General features: G+C 40.5%; 1 protein-coding gene across 20 annotated transcripts in view; it reads right to left on the bottom strand.

Moving 5' to 3' along the window:
* The window catches only part of KDM4C (lysine demethylase 4C), a 268964-nt gene extending 254280 nt beyond the window's left edge, over nucleotides 1-14684 (bottom strand). For 7 of the 20 annotated variants that reach the window (XR_008574612.1, XR_008574613.1, XM_054809252.1 and 4 more), the window contains exon 1: nucleotides 13829-14185. The gene's annotated coding sequence lies outside the window, so the exon portion shown is untranslated. Of the gene's footprint in view, nucleotides 1-13828; nucleotides 14186-14404 lie in introns of those variants that run through there. The other 13 variants (XM_054809248.1, XM_054809249.1, XM_054809250.1 and 10 more) reach the window with 10 other exon arrangements.
* Between the last annotated feature and the right edge of the window lie 742 nt (nucleotides 14685-15426).

Genomic DNA, 15426 nt, shown 5'->3' with positions numbered 1-15426 from the left:
TCTGCAAAACACACGCAACCACGTTTTTTATGCCCCACGCTGTCACCATAAGTATTGCCTGTATGTCAGTGTATTAGCCACTAATTTCATTAGCTTCATGCCCATTCTAGCTTGCTACCAATCACTGCACAAGAATGCTGTATGTGGAAGATGCCTTTATGCCTTTCCATGTTTCACTCTCCTACTGGTATTCCAACATTTGTGTGTCCTTATTTTTCCTCTCATTTTGACTCCCCACTTCACACAGCACACCAGTCTGCATTCTTAGCACTTAATTAGACTTTTTTTCCACACTCCCACCTTCAGTAACATCCTATTCTCCTCCCTATGCTACTTTCCATCCTTGTTTGAACTGAAATTAACTAGATTTCTGCAACCTTCCCATTCTGACAATCAGTACCACTTTAATTTGGGGGTACTTTTGCATTTAAAATATCAACTCTATACAGGCAAACACACCTCAACATGTACAAGTGGGATAACTTCCCTCAGTAATAAACAGCTGGCTTGTATATAATACACCCTTCATTTATTCCCATCCATTAAAGTTCCACATATAATCTTGCTACTATGACCAGTCCCAGGAAAATGAAACTTGGATTTACGACCAAAGGTGACACTATGCTTTCCTTCATTGCAAAGTACAATAGACAGTGTTTACTATTTATAACACTTCACTGACAGTAAAGTGACACTAGAAATATAGTCAAACAGGATATTTGATTTCTCTGTATAAAATCAGCTTTTAGGCTTTCACCTGTAGATGGAAAAATTAAGTATATACATGAGTGAAATACACATACATACACATACCCCCCCACCTCTAAAAAAACCCTTCTCTGCGATTTCTTCACTGACAAAAAAATAATAGTCCTTCATTAATCATCATTTTACACCTTTCAATCCATGCTATTGACTGCATACAAGATACCCAGCAGCCAGCAGTTATTTCATCATAGGATACAGATTAACATCCTTCCCTGAAATCTTCCAGTATTCTCCAACATTGTCAGTGCAGTTTTGGGGGGCTTTGCAGGGTTGAAGGGGAGGAGAAGGAGCAGAGAGAGAGAAAGGGAGAAAGAGATTCATTCTGTGGTTGCTTTGGTTTTTAAAGCAAATTATTTCACCATCCACTTATGAATTTGTCTTTTACATCACTAATATTATTTCCTCTAGTGGACAGAGAGGAACTTTTCAGAAGAGTGTTTTATCCACTTATCTGCCTAGTATCAAGTCAAACATTCCTAAAGCACTAACTTTAATGGGGGGCGGGGGGAGATGGGGAGGTATGCTGCAACAACCAAGAGTTGGAATTATGTTCAGTTCACCAATAACTTAATTGTTGTCTCACTACTTCAACATCTCTCCAACCTCTAATTTTATCTAAGCCCAATCAGAACAACTATTTCTGCTTAATGCAATACGATATCTGTAGACAATACAAAACTGGCATGATTGGCTGATACTCCAGAGGGTTGTGCTGCCATTCAGAGGGACCCTGACAGGCTGGAGGAATGGGCTGACAGGAACCTCACAAAGCCTAACAAGGGGACATGCAAAGTCCTGCACCTGGGAAGGAACAACCCCAGGTATATGGGGTACATGCTGGGGGCTGGTAGGCTGGAAAGCAGCTTTGCAGAAAAGGCCTTTCAGGGTTTTGGGGAGCACCAAGTCAAACACAAGCCAGCAGCATGGTGGCTGTGGTTTAGCCCCAGCTGGTAACGAAGCACCACACAGGTGCTTGCTCACTCCCCCCTCCCCCCCCCCCGCCCCCATCAGAAGAGTGAAAGTGAGAAAACTCGTGAGTTGAGACAAGAAGTTTAACAGGACAAACACAAAAAGATTATAATAATAATTAATAATAATAATATAAACAAGTGATGAACAGCACAATTTCTTATCACCTGAGGTCAATGCTACACAAGACCCCCAGCTGCCCAGCCTCCCAGCCCACAAGCACAAGCAAAACAAGACAAGGAATTCCTTCAGCACTTCCCACGGGCAGGCAGGTGTTCAGCCACCTCCAGGAAAGCAGGGCTCCATCATGCATAGTGGTTACTTGGGAAGATAAATGCCATCACTCCGAAGCTGATACTGCACAAGACTCCCAACTACCGTACAAGACCCCCGTCTGCCCAGCCTTTCAGTTCACCCCCCAGTTATAAGTGGAACATGACATCATATGGTATGGAATACCCTTTGGTCAGGTTGGGTCAGCTGCCCTGGCTATGCCCCCTCCCAGCTTCTTGGGTGTCCCCCACCTTCTCCTTGGCAGGGCAGTATGAGAAGCTGAAAAGTCCTTGACTACATGGCAACAACTAAAAACATCAGTGTGTTATCAACATTGTTCTCATCCTAAATCCAAATCACAGCACTACACCAGCTGCCAGAAAGAAAATTAACTCAATCCCTGCCAAAACCAGGACAGTAGCTAACAGTGTCCTAAGCTGCATTAGGAGGAATACTGCCAGCAGTCAAGGGAGATGATCCTCCCCTTTTGCTGAGCACTGGCGAGGCCACGCATGGAGTACTGTGCCCAGTTCTAGGCTCCCCAGCACAAGAGAGATACGGTGCTACTGGAAGAGAGCCCAGCAAAAGGCCACAAAGATGAAGAAGGGACAGGAGCACCTGTCTCATGACGGAAGGCTGAGAGAGCTGGGATGGTTCAGCCTAGAGAAGAGAAGGCTCTTATCTATGTCAATGAACACCTAATGGGATGGAGTGAAGAAGAGAGAAACAGGTTTTTTTCAGTGGTGCCCAGCAATAAGACAAATGACAAGGCGCACAAACTGAAACACAGGAAATTCCATCTGAATATCAGAAAACACTTTCTCACTGTGAGGCTAGACAAACACTGGAAAAGGTAGCTCAGAGATGTTGTGGAGTCTCCGTCCTTGGAGATACTCAAAGCCCCACCAGACACAGTGCTGATTAACCCGCTCTAGCTGACCCTCCTTGAGCAATGTGGTTGGGCTCCATGTTCTCAGGAGGTCCCTTCCAACCTCAAGGAGTCTGTGATTCTGTGATCTTATCCTTGCATGGATATAAAGAAGACAGACTTTTGTCAGTGGTGCCCAGTGACAGTATAAGTGGCAATGGGCACAAACCAAAATATATGAAGTTCGGCACAAACATAGTAAAAAACTTAGCAAGAGTTCAAATCATCGTCAAATGATGACAATCAAATACTGGAACAGGTTGCCCAGAGAGGTTGTGGAGTGTCCATCCTTGAAGATATTCAAAAGTCAGTTCGACACTGCCTGAGCAATCCATTGCAGCTGAGCCTGCTTTCTGCAGGAAGATTAAACCGCCCAATCTTGGGAGGTCCCTTCCAACCTCCGCAGTTCTCCAATTGTGAGCTATTCCTACCTACTGCTGTAAGTTATACACTGCAGCCGCACAGCTAAGCACACAAAGCCAAAGTTACAAACTAGTATTAATTCTGCCAACTCACACGTGCACAGTCCCAGACATCACCTACATCACCTTCCACTACATCAAAAATGAAGCCAATTTCCAAAAGCATTTATACAAATTGATTTATCAATTAGCTTAATCAGTTTCTATGTAAACATATTCAATGAAACCATTCATATAGAAAGCCAGTTTCAAAAGGAAATCTAGTATCAACCTTTTTATCCTAGTTTTGTCTATGGGCACAAGACATACACAAGCACAGTGCCTGTACGTGTTCCTACAAACCTGAGGCTCTGTCTTTCATAAGTTTTGGATGTAAATTTGTCTAAGGTGAAGGGGTCCAAGTCTGAAAGACAACTAATTTCCTGCATTTCTTATGAAAAGGGTAAGGAGACAAGAGAAAGCCATATCCAAGTGGTTCAGCTATAAAAAAAGCTGCAGGATGATTTTGGCCAGTGTCTGATTTCAAGCAACAGGCACAACAAACTAATTACTGCATAAATTAGTATCATAAAAATTCCTTTCAACCAAGACATCTCACCAAAATGTATCAGTTTTAATACCTGAGCTGCTTTAAAAACAGCAATGTACCAAGCAAAGGTGTAATTACCAAATTAACTGAATATACCCTAGTACTTAGAGACAATGAATAAATTATTTAACTTAAAGATTGTTAATCAAACTAATAAATGGCAATTAACTCATGCTAACTTCCACAATCCACATGCCAGCATGCTTGCCTGGCTGCTAGAATCCTAAAATCCTGTTTGTAAAACATACCAAAGTAAAGATACTAACTAGATTATTTAAGTCTCTAGAACTAAGACAAGGCTCAAGCATATAACTGAATTGTCTTGTGATGAACCTGAATCTGTATCACAAGCAGAAGTAATAACTTTCGATTAATCATGAAGACATGTGTATAGCATTGGAAAGGCAGAATTTTTGCCCAGCTTCATTGGAGTGTGAAAAATACAAATCACGTGACGGATTCTGTGAAGGATCCTTTTCTACCTGCTTCCGTGTGTCTTAGGGTCCAGTTCCCTAACCAATGACCACACTGACCAGCCAGCTCTGTTACTTTTGGTGGAAATAAACTGTCAAACCCATGCTCCTGTGTTACCCTTCTTCCTCTGTAAAAGTCATCTTCTCATTAATTTATTGGGTAAAATAGCTCTTTGATAAGCACAATGTTTGTAAGAACACACTCTGAGCAGATTCTACCATATAACCTCCATAGTTTAAGAGGCAGAAAGATCATAAAGGCTATGCAGTACTTGCTATGTTACAAGTTCATATACTTACTAGATGATGCTATTCATTTTATGATTTCTTAGTGATTTAACACCTTTACAGCTATCAGTTGAGAGTTCTTAAATTAATTTCACAATTTTATCATTGCAGTAATGTTCATTACAACTGTCAATCTAAACCAGCAAGCACCAATACTGAGTTACATGGTTTAAATTTACCACAAAATACAAAGCTATGCTACAAACCAACTGGAAAATGTTGGCCTTCCAATTCAATTCTATTAAATTCTAACACACTATGTAAATCTCGTAAGGACTTTGTAGAATTCAAAAATCCTACGTACTTTCTCCCACCAATTCCTACTTCTCCTTTTTCTCTCACATGCAAAAATTCAGTTATACCCTACCAAATCATTACAACAAGAGAGCACAAAATATAGTCCAGTATAAGAATTGAGGCCTTCAGAGGTTCTTTTGCAGACAAGAACATAACTACTAAGATGCTATTGTAAAGGAAAATCCACACTGCAATCATACTGTCACCATCTTAACTATTCCACTTAGGTGTATACATAACCACCTATTTTGTGATATTACAGAGCTGTACAAGCTGAGAAATAAAACTTCCAGAGGTTTTATTTACTACTATACAATGAAAATACGCAAGACATTGTTAAATACAAAGTTATAGAAACAAGGGCAGTATGTCCATTTAGGCTGCACATTATAAAACAGAAAGACAAGTAATACATACACAGGGGTTTTTCTTACAGTTATTTTAATCCCTAGTATCAACATTGTAATCAGCCTTTTTCTGTCCCTCTTGCAAGACAGCACTGCACATTGACAAGGTTGCCCATGACTACCTACAAAAGCAGATGGTAATGTGAATATATGAGAAGACATACTCCACTCAAATTACCATGCATTAGTACTTTGCATAACACTGAAAGAAAGAAGCTTTTTAGCTAATCGTGGGACAGCTTTAGCCAAATAAGCTCAAGTTATGAGCCTGATCCAATAAACTGCAAAGGTTGCCCATAAAGCTTGAATTTCTTGGTGACCAAGTTGTTTGCCTATGTCTTGAAACATGTCTCATTAAACAGCACAAAATCTAGATAAAACGCAAGCATGTAACTTGTCCAAAGCTGCCAGCTAAAAAGCCAATAACTGGATTAAAGAATCTGATCCTCCTTTTAAAAAGTTTATAGCCATTGTCAGGCCTTGTCCAAAGACCTTCAAATGATCAGCCAGGAGTATATTAATGCTACGTTTGTCTTAATACTACCAAAGTGAAAACACAAGGTCAGCAAAGTTTAATCATCCACATCTACGTGGCCTAAGAAACCTAATGCAGCTAATTCAAAATGTCAAAGTACAACACTAGAAAAGCTCATATACTCATAGCAAGATGAAATCTCATTAATGCTACCAGTATTTACGTAATTCAAGACACAAATGCATTTCACCAGTTAGGCTGATGGGGGAAGTGCTTTTTAAACAAATCTTGCAATATTTAAACTGCATAGCTTGTAAAAATAATATGAATTTGATACTTTGATATGTACATTACCATAACAAAAAAGTGATAAAAGACTACAACAAACTCCTCAGGGGCTGCCAAAGCAAAAGAAAATTAAAAAAAAAAAACCACACAGAAAAGAGAGGAAGAAATAAAAGTAACTTTTTGCATGCTTGACATTAGTAACTAAGGCCAGCTATCAGAAGAGTTCATAACCTACATCTACAGAACAGGAGAGTATCATACTACATGCTTAATCACACACTTCATTCTGCATGACTGTTTGGTAAGTGCAGAATCTATAGGATTATTTCTTCTGTAGCCTAAGAAAAGGAAAAGGTTTCTATACCCCACCGCATCCAACTGAATCTCAACTACCCAAATTAGTGCAAGGCTGCTACAATTTCCAGCCTCCTCTGTCAAAACAGTGAACTGCTTTTTGTAATGCCTACACCTTACCACATTGTTAAAGCTGTCAGGATACTAAATATAATTTGTTGGTGGAAGAGTTATCTGTTAAGCACCATTCTTTCATGCAGAATCCTCCATACCCTCACAAAAACACAGACTATATTATCCCCAGAATTGGAAAACATCTTCCAAGTTTCATTTATTTGATACCTAATATAGAAATCAATACTAGCAATTGTGTTTAATCAAATTACAAGCAAGGCACTGATTCACACAACTAGAAAATACCCTCTTAAAATTGAATGAAACACACCAGAAAAACAGCACATTTTAATTCGCAGTTGGTTAAAATGCACAAAAACCTGCAGTCTTCACTACATGAAACCAACTTTCAGTATTCTCTCTCTGCCTCAATACTGAGCTGTCAGATTTCCTCTGAAGGCCATCCACTTCTCTTTGCTTCTAGTGTAAAATAATCTAACCAGTACTTTGGGTTCCACCACTCACCAGCAGGAAACCAAAGTTTTATGACTTTAAACTACACAAGACTTGACACAATTCTTCTCCCACAGATGCTTTGTGGGAGGCATCTCTTGACTGCCAAATGGTGCCTGCTTTGGCCCCTGTACGGAAAGCACTGCTGAACAAGAAAGGAGAAACAACACTGCCTGTTATGGCTGCTCTGCTATACACAAAAAAGATCAGCTAACATGGAAAAGCCCTAAATAACTAGGCCATTTGTGTCATATCTGCATTACAAAAGATGTGTGTTCATATTTTGGAAGATTGGATTATTTTATTATTTCTGTGTGTTCAATATATAAAATATCAATGTCCACAACCTTTATTCAACAACCCAAATTAAACAAATTACCGAAAGCAAGCTTCAGTAAACGAGAAAAAGAAGGAAGGCAGGAAGAAAGATGAAAGAACAAATAAATCTTTGAAGGTCATCACTTCTCACAGATAAATTAGTTAAAACACCTATTTTTCCCTTTTTCTTTGCTTGCAAGTTTTCACCCACACTAACTACGGGACAACAAACATTTGAGAAAGAATTAATTCATTCTGAGAATTTTTTTTTACGACTAACAACAAGAAAATAAACTTGTCCAGAGAAAGGCATGCACAAAAAGCCACAGCATTTTGTTGGAGCTGATCTGAAAGAAAACACAAAATAGCCTATTTGAAAACAGTTGTCAGATACAGTTTTTAGTTAAAAAAAAAAAAAAAAAACCCAGAACATTCACATTATAAAGTACGAGACACTATTTTTTAGGAATCATTCAATAAAAACACTGTCTTGACAAAACTGGAAGAAAACTAGGATTTTTTCCACTAACCTCCTATTTGCAGTCTGTTTTGCAAAAAAAGTAAGAAGTTTGTACAACTGCCTCTGGAGGAGTTGGAAAGGAAACAAGCAATAAAAATGAGGTCTTAATCTATAATAGTATAAGCAGCAATTTTATTTACAACATAAGTAAAAACTCCATAAGCTCATCTAGTAATTTATTTTTATCACAGATATGGGTAGATTCACTTCTGCATTTTCCTACATAATTTTTAAAAAGTTTTTTAACATAATCTGTAAGTAGGTACCATCCAACTCCCTACATTGTCTTGGAAAGCAAATTCAAAGATCTAAGATATTGCAATAGTACACAGTCTATGACAAGCTACAGGAATGACTTTGAGGTAATTGGAAACATAAAAGCATTTTTTGTTTGTCCAACTATTACTGAGCAGGCAGATGGTTAATTCTCAACGTAATTTGGTTTTGCATACTTATGTTTGAATTGTTTCTTTAACAACAGTAAGTATGCATGCAAATTATGTCTGCCTAGTTTATGTACCTGGCTTAGAAAAAGAAAAAAGATCCTATTTATCAGGAATTCCCCATCTGTCATTTGGTTATATTAACTGTTAAAATAAATGCATGGGCCACAATGTTTTGTATTTGTGATATGAAGCATTTATAAGCCAAATCTCAAGTTAGGCATGTATTCATCAGACATCTAGCAGTCATCAGGAAGAATCAATTAAGTTTAAAAATGTTAGGAATATTGAACTATTTAATTGATTATAAAAACTTAAGAATCCAGGAACCTGGATAAATAAACATACTCTAGAGCTCCTAAAATCATCTCAATTTGACTATAAAGCTCTTAAGTAGTTTGATAAATTTCATTTCAAGTTTGCATTTCTATGTCTTTGTACTACCCTTACAGCAATTGTTTCCAAAAATATAAAAAGTAACTATTCTGAACCCATAAATATTGAACTGAAAAATTACCTGAATTCATTCCATAGACATTCCTTTCCCACACCAGGCTCACAGCATGCAAAAACATCTTGAAATAACTGATATGGGACAAAGGGCAAGAAGAAAAAAAGTATTTTTCTCATTTTTATTTGCAACCCCTGTTCCAAGAGGTTTTACTTTCTTTTTAATGTAAACACAGATATGAAATCCATAGTCCTAGTTGGAAGCAGCACGTAACAGCCTTCAGCAACAGCGAGCCAAATCTATCAAGTTTCCACAGTTGCTAACAACAGGCATCTAGAAAAAAACAAGTGTAGGGGTAGCTTATAATTACACTTTTACAGCACGCCACCTCAGTCTTCAGCAATGCACAGATCAAGGAATGCTTAGACAAGGAGGATATTACTGCATTTTGTGGACTTTCATGGATTTTTTTTAACCTTTGTAGGCCTTTAATATCCAAAACATCTCACGACAGAGCATTCCACAATCAACAATATGCTAAGTGATCTATCTCCTTCTGTTTGTTTTGAATATTTCACATTTTAGCTTTATCTGACATCTCATGTGCACACTGGGAACAGTTATCTATCTGCTCTTATTAACCTTCACACCACGCATGACTTACAGATCTCTATAATGGTCTCTCGCAGTCATCTCTTTTCTAAGCTGAAGACTCCTAGTCTCCTCACAGAAAATCCACTCCATACTTCTGCTCATCATTGCATCCTATTTCTGGATTTTTACAAGTTCCAGTAAATTACTTTTAGTCAAGGGAAAGAGGTACCAAAGCTGTAAGCACTATTCAAGATGCAAGTAAACCATGAATTCACACAATGGTGTAACAACATTCTCAAATTTGGGTGTAGTCCTTACTAAAACTGGAAAGCATTTTGGCTTAGATCTCAGATTTTATAAAGCTCATTTACAAGCACCTAAAAGTTCAGAAAAATACTTATTGCTAATGCAGCCTGTAATATTGCTGGGGATACAAATAGCAGGTGGTGGATGTGAACTGCTTCCTGATTAAGCACTTTTAAAAAGTTCTGCCAGGTCTGTCATTACTGCCAATATGCATTTCTCATAAAAACTCCAGAAGTATACAGCACATTATAACTGCCATTACAGATCTCCTCACAAAAGATACCCTTATACCCTGGGTTTCACAACTCCTTAACGTCAAAACATACATATTCTTCTCAGGGATATGCTATAGTTACCATGATAATATTTTTCACAAGCCACCACTATACGGCAAATCCTTTATCAGATGGAGAACAAGGACAGGACAAAAAAAGAAAAAAAAAAAAAAAAACCAAAAAAAACCACCAAACTAACTGAGTCTCTATAACCTGAAAAACAGAAAGATGTACTTTTCCCCCTTAAAGCTGCTTGTGGCACACCCGAAACTATATTTCTCCACCTGTGAAAAAGTCTAGCTACTATTAACCTTCACAGTGAGCATTTCCCCTCTTATAAATTATTTTGTAATTCAAAGATGTCATGCAATTCATCTTCTTCTGAATTACCAGAAGATGCCCTTACATCTTCTTCTGAATTACCAGAGACCAAATACCTAGTGGCCAGGGAAGAGTCACACGCATCTTGTCTTTCCACTGTTACGGCTGCAAGTGTGCACACTAAAGTGAACCATGTCACCAAAAGCATACGCACAGGATAGTCATACTGCGTGTCTGTGGTCTGCTACAATGCTCACAGCAGCAGAGAAAGCATCATTTGCTGAGTTCGCATGACCAAAAGCCTCCTCACTCCAAACTGATCACAGGCCACTGAAATAGCATACCAATTAATACGAGAGGCAGACCACTTAACACAAACTCTGTAGAAGACTGGTATCTGGGAACCACATGGCTCTAACCCACAATACTAAACCAGACAAAAGGAGCAAGAAGAATCAACATTGGGCCTCTGTTGAACTTGCAGCTCTAGCATGTCATCACTTTGCAATGCAAATGTTCAATGAAAAGTAAACTATGTAGCTAACATTTGTACAGCAGGAACCTGAAAATATTTATATCTCAGTAAATCCAGAAGACACTTCCACACAGACAATAAAAGAATATTGTGAGCTTAGAAGTTTCACCAACTCAAACATAAGCCTTATCTACAACCCTCAAGGTGACACATCAGTCAAGAAAAAGTTTCTTCTCCATTATTACCTATTATTATTTTTCCAAATTTTAAATATTTTTACTGATCTCAGTTTTGAAATGTTTGTCATCATTTATTCAAACCAAATGCTCCGAATACTTCCATATGAAATCAAACCCAAACATGAAGAGTTTGATTCCTAAAACTTAGGAAGTTTCTTAAACTCGTATTTCTATGCCTTCATTCATAGCTCAGCTACCCACTAATAACTAGCATTTTGATTTTGTTAGACAAAACCCGCCAGGAAATCATAGGTCGACTGAGCTAAATCACCACAGCCTCAATCAAGTGATTCTACATGTTACAGGCAAAAGTGTCACAAAGGAACTGGAACATATATTTTTTGTGCAACTCCTCTAATATCTGCAACAACCAATGAAGTATCCTGTCATGTCTGAGAATCAGAAAGTGAAACTGATTAGACACTGATTTTTTTTCAATATTCATCTTCACAAGAAGATGTGTTCTGAATTTTAACTCGTGTAATTTTAACAACTTATTAGAAAAATTGTCAGCATTTTTAATTTCTGTTGTTCACCTACAATGTCCTCAGTTTTTAGGGTATACTGTCCTGAATATACTGTCCTGCAAATGTTAGATGTAAACAGAATTAAGGATAAAAATGAGTGCTTGCATAAATCAGTAGTAGGACTGCTCGTGCAGACAAAGTTAACAACTTTGTGTTACCCGCTATGCATAACACCATAATTTTAAACAGGTGAAGTAAAGTTAGAGCAAAATGCAAGCCTACAACAGAATGAATTATGATAATCAATTCCACCTAAGAAATCTGAAGTACACCCTAACTCTTTATATACCGAAACCACAATAAAGTTTATAACACAGTCCAGACTTTGGATCAGCAAATTGTTACTAACATCTTTATTATGAGATTTGATTACACAACAATTACTATCTTCCAAGTATAAAATACTGAATTTCTTGAAAATATCTTAATTATGAGTCAGTCTATGAATCTAAATTAAAATCAAGCAAAGAACACATCACTTGTTCATTTTGACAGATGAAATATTACGCTATCAAGTGACTATGGAGATTTTTTACTAGATAAGTATTAAAATGTTAACATTTCAGAACATCATCTTTCCAATCATTTAGGTGATCAGAGGACTTCAAAATATCTTGTATTAGCAGAATTACAGTAAAACATGCTCTCTTTGAAGCTCAGTGTATACTAAAAATGTGTTTCAAAAATGTATTATGGGGTTTTTTTAATTTATGTTGGGGGTTAGTAAGATAAAAATACCACCTTCATAAAACAAATTTGACCAAAACTGACACCACCATATACCCCATTCATATTCTATTCAGCATCATGCTGAAACATATCCCAGCAAAAGGCAATTATAGAAAAAATCTGAAAATTTGAAAGTGAATTAACTGCAGAACTAAGAAGTAGACCAATCAAGAGCTGTTTAAACTGAAAAAGTCTTAAATCTACTCAATCCAATATATTTTAATAAAGTTAGGTATGGACATTTTTTTAGTAATTACTGTGCTTGTTCATGATAGCTTAGGAAGATTCTAATAATTCGCACTTGACAGCATCATTTTCTGATTTGAATGCATTGCTGTGGTAACTGTGCATTTAGATTTGGTGCAGAACTTTTTACCTGATTTGTTTAGAAATTAGGCCAATAGACAAAAAATTCCACACTGAACATTAAGCAATAATTAAGAACTAAAAATTACAGGATGTGAATTTTTTTTCCTATTTTGTCGTATATACCATTTAAAAAAAAATCAGAGACCAAATCCGATTTTTTTTTTTAAAGAAACACGGACTAAAGGTTTTTCCCTCATATACATCGGCTCTAACTCTGATCCAACGGCTATTTAATCATGTCCGCTTATTTGAATGAGGCATTCTCCTTCCTGGGTCAGTCCCTAGAAAGGAAATTGCTCTTACAGGCATCGGTATCTGCACTTAGCTAAAAGAAAACCGTCAGTTGCCAGCAATCAATAGTATCAGCACAACTCCGAACCAAAGCTGAGAGTAAGATAAGCATGACTGGTAGTGGTTCATTTTACCCTCATTTCAAGTACTGAAAAGCAAATCATGTTTGTGTTTTCCACTGTCGCATGTTTGGAAGGTACTTCTGTGAAGCAATACTATCAGCTAGTTATCAGTTCAAGGAAAAATAAGGGTAAAGCCCAAGACAAATTTTATAACACAGTCATTTTCACATTCTTGGTTCATTAAGAATGTGTAAAAAAAAAACCACTGTGGGGTGACAAAAAATAGCCTGCATCAGGCTGCCAGTAAATTTCTTTTCTTGTGGAAGGTGTTTCGGCTTAAAAAAACTGGTAGTTTAGTAGCCACCCGCTAACTTCCGTTGCTGCTGTTGCTAATGTCTCAGAAAAGAGTGCGAAAAATCATAAATCTGCAGTTTACTAATATAAAAAAATACATGCTGTTTACGCTCTGCGCTAGTATAAATCTTTTAAAAACACACGGACACCTAGTATTTTTTCTAACACAGTTAACCGAACACAAAAAAAATATTTTGTATACACTTCTCATTTCAGATTGCCAGTTAAAATCAACTGCAGAAGAGAGAAGGGTCATTAACAGACGGCTATTAACATGGCATAAAGCCCTGATCCCGAAACTGGCTCTTAAAGCGTGGAGCCCTATAACCACAGATAGATCGATGGGGAATCAGCGCTTAACTGAGTATTTTACTCGGAAGACAGCTTTAAAGTCTTTTTCTGACACTTTACAACTGTTAACTTCCAGGAACACTTTAACGACACGCAGAAACTTACGAGTTCTATCACCGCGGCTGTACTTTGTAGGAAAAAGAGGTTGTTCAGAAAGCCCAGTTTCATCAAAGCCCAGAAAAACACGGAGAGAATGAACGCTGCATTTCACTCTGGCCATCCACTCTGAGCACCGGAGATCTCTCGGAAAGCTTCCACCGACTGCCCTGACCCAGAATCGCCGGCCACAAACGGGAACACGAGACGTAATTTTCCGACACCTGCCGGTTTCATTTCCCAAGCTCGGTCCCAGCCGCCGTCCACTTATTTGCAACGCGGAGCCCCCGGACCGATCCCTTCCCAGCCGCGGGGGGTCCCGATCCCTCACGCACCCCAGCGAACGGCTGCCGGGCGGGACGGCGGCCGCTCCGCCCCTCGCACCCGACTCCCACGGACTGCCCGGCGCGGTCAGCCCGGCGAACCGCTGTCCCGCCGCTTGTATCCGCCGCGGCTCCGCGCTCCGACCCGGCCCGACCCCGTTCCCCCGGGCACTGCCCTACCTCATCACTGTCACCCCCTCGCCTGCCCCGGCCTTCCCCTATCCTCCCGCTCGTCCCCGGCCCACGCACAGCCAGCACCCACCCTCCGAGCGGGCAGGCCGCCCCACACCTCTTCTTCCTCCTCCTCCTCCTCCCCGCCGCCTGGCTCGGAGCTCGCCCCGCACCTGTCCGGGAGAGGGTGAAGCTGGAAGCCGCAACCAGAGGAAGGCGAGGAGGAGGAAAGGGAAGGGCGGCAGGACTTGCCGCTCCGCTTCCCACACCGCCTCCCTGATCCCCTCGGGGCAATACCTCCCCGTGCCTGTGGGACTTCTCGTTCCCTGCGCGGATGACAGCTGCTGGCTGCGCGCATGCGCGCAGCCCTCGCACGCACGAGGAAGAGCGGCGGTTCGGGCTGGTGTGGGGGGTGAGAGCACGTGACGGAGGCGCCCGCGTCACGTGTCAGGAGCGGGCGGCGCCGCCGCCGGTGCTTCCGAGCGGAGTGCAGCTGCGGGCGGGGAAGGCGCGTTCCCCGCTCTGCAGGGCGTGGCGGTCACGTGGGAGCGCTCGTGCTCTGAGGGTGGTCACGGGGCGCGGGGGGGTGGGGCCTGCCGGCGGTGGGTGGTGAGGGGGGCGGGCGGTGCGCGGCGGTTAGCGTAGGTAACGGTTAGTGCGTATGCGGCGCAGTTGTTGGCGTGTAGGTAGAGTCGGCGGACTCTGCCGCTGAGTGCCGACCGGGTAGGCTAGGCTCGGTCCGGGCACAGGCGGACGGGTTGCCCGCCCCTGTAGCGGGAGGATGAGCGGTGTCTTTGGGGGAGCTGGTTACGGGGGCGGGGCGCGGGAAGAAGACGCGTAGGGGCCCCTTCCGCGGCTCTCCAGCTGTGCGCGCTCTGCTGCCTCTCTTGTCCCAGCCGCCCCTGAGCCGTGTGTGCTCTAGAACGGAGAGCTGGCGTTGCCTTCCCGGGAAGCACGTGAGGGAAACACAAGCCCTAAGCTCACGAACAAAGTCGGTCTGTTAACTTCAACGATACTTAACAGGCAAGACCTTTCTGTTCCGTAGGAGTGGTAGGTATGTCGGAGAGAGCCGCTGGGTCGACTTGCTTATCCTAATCTTTCTTACACCGTCAT

This window comes from Grus americana, chromosome Z (genome assembly GCF_028858705.1).
Source record: "Grus americana isolate bGruAme1 chromosome Z, bGruAme1.mat, whole genome shotgun sequence".
Classification (NCBI taxonomy): domain Eukaryota; kingdom Metazoa; phylum Chordata; class Aves; order Gruiformes; family Gruidae; genus Grus; species Grus americana.
The sequence above is the reverse complement of the archived record's forward strand: the minus strand, read 5'-3'. Positions and strand labels throughout refer to the sequence as shown.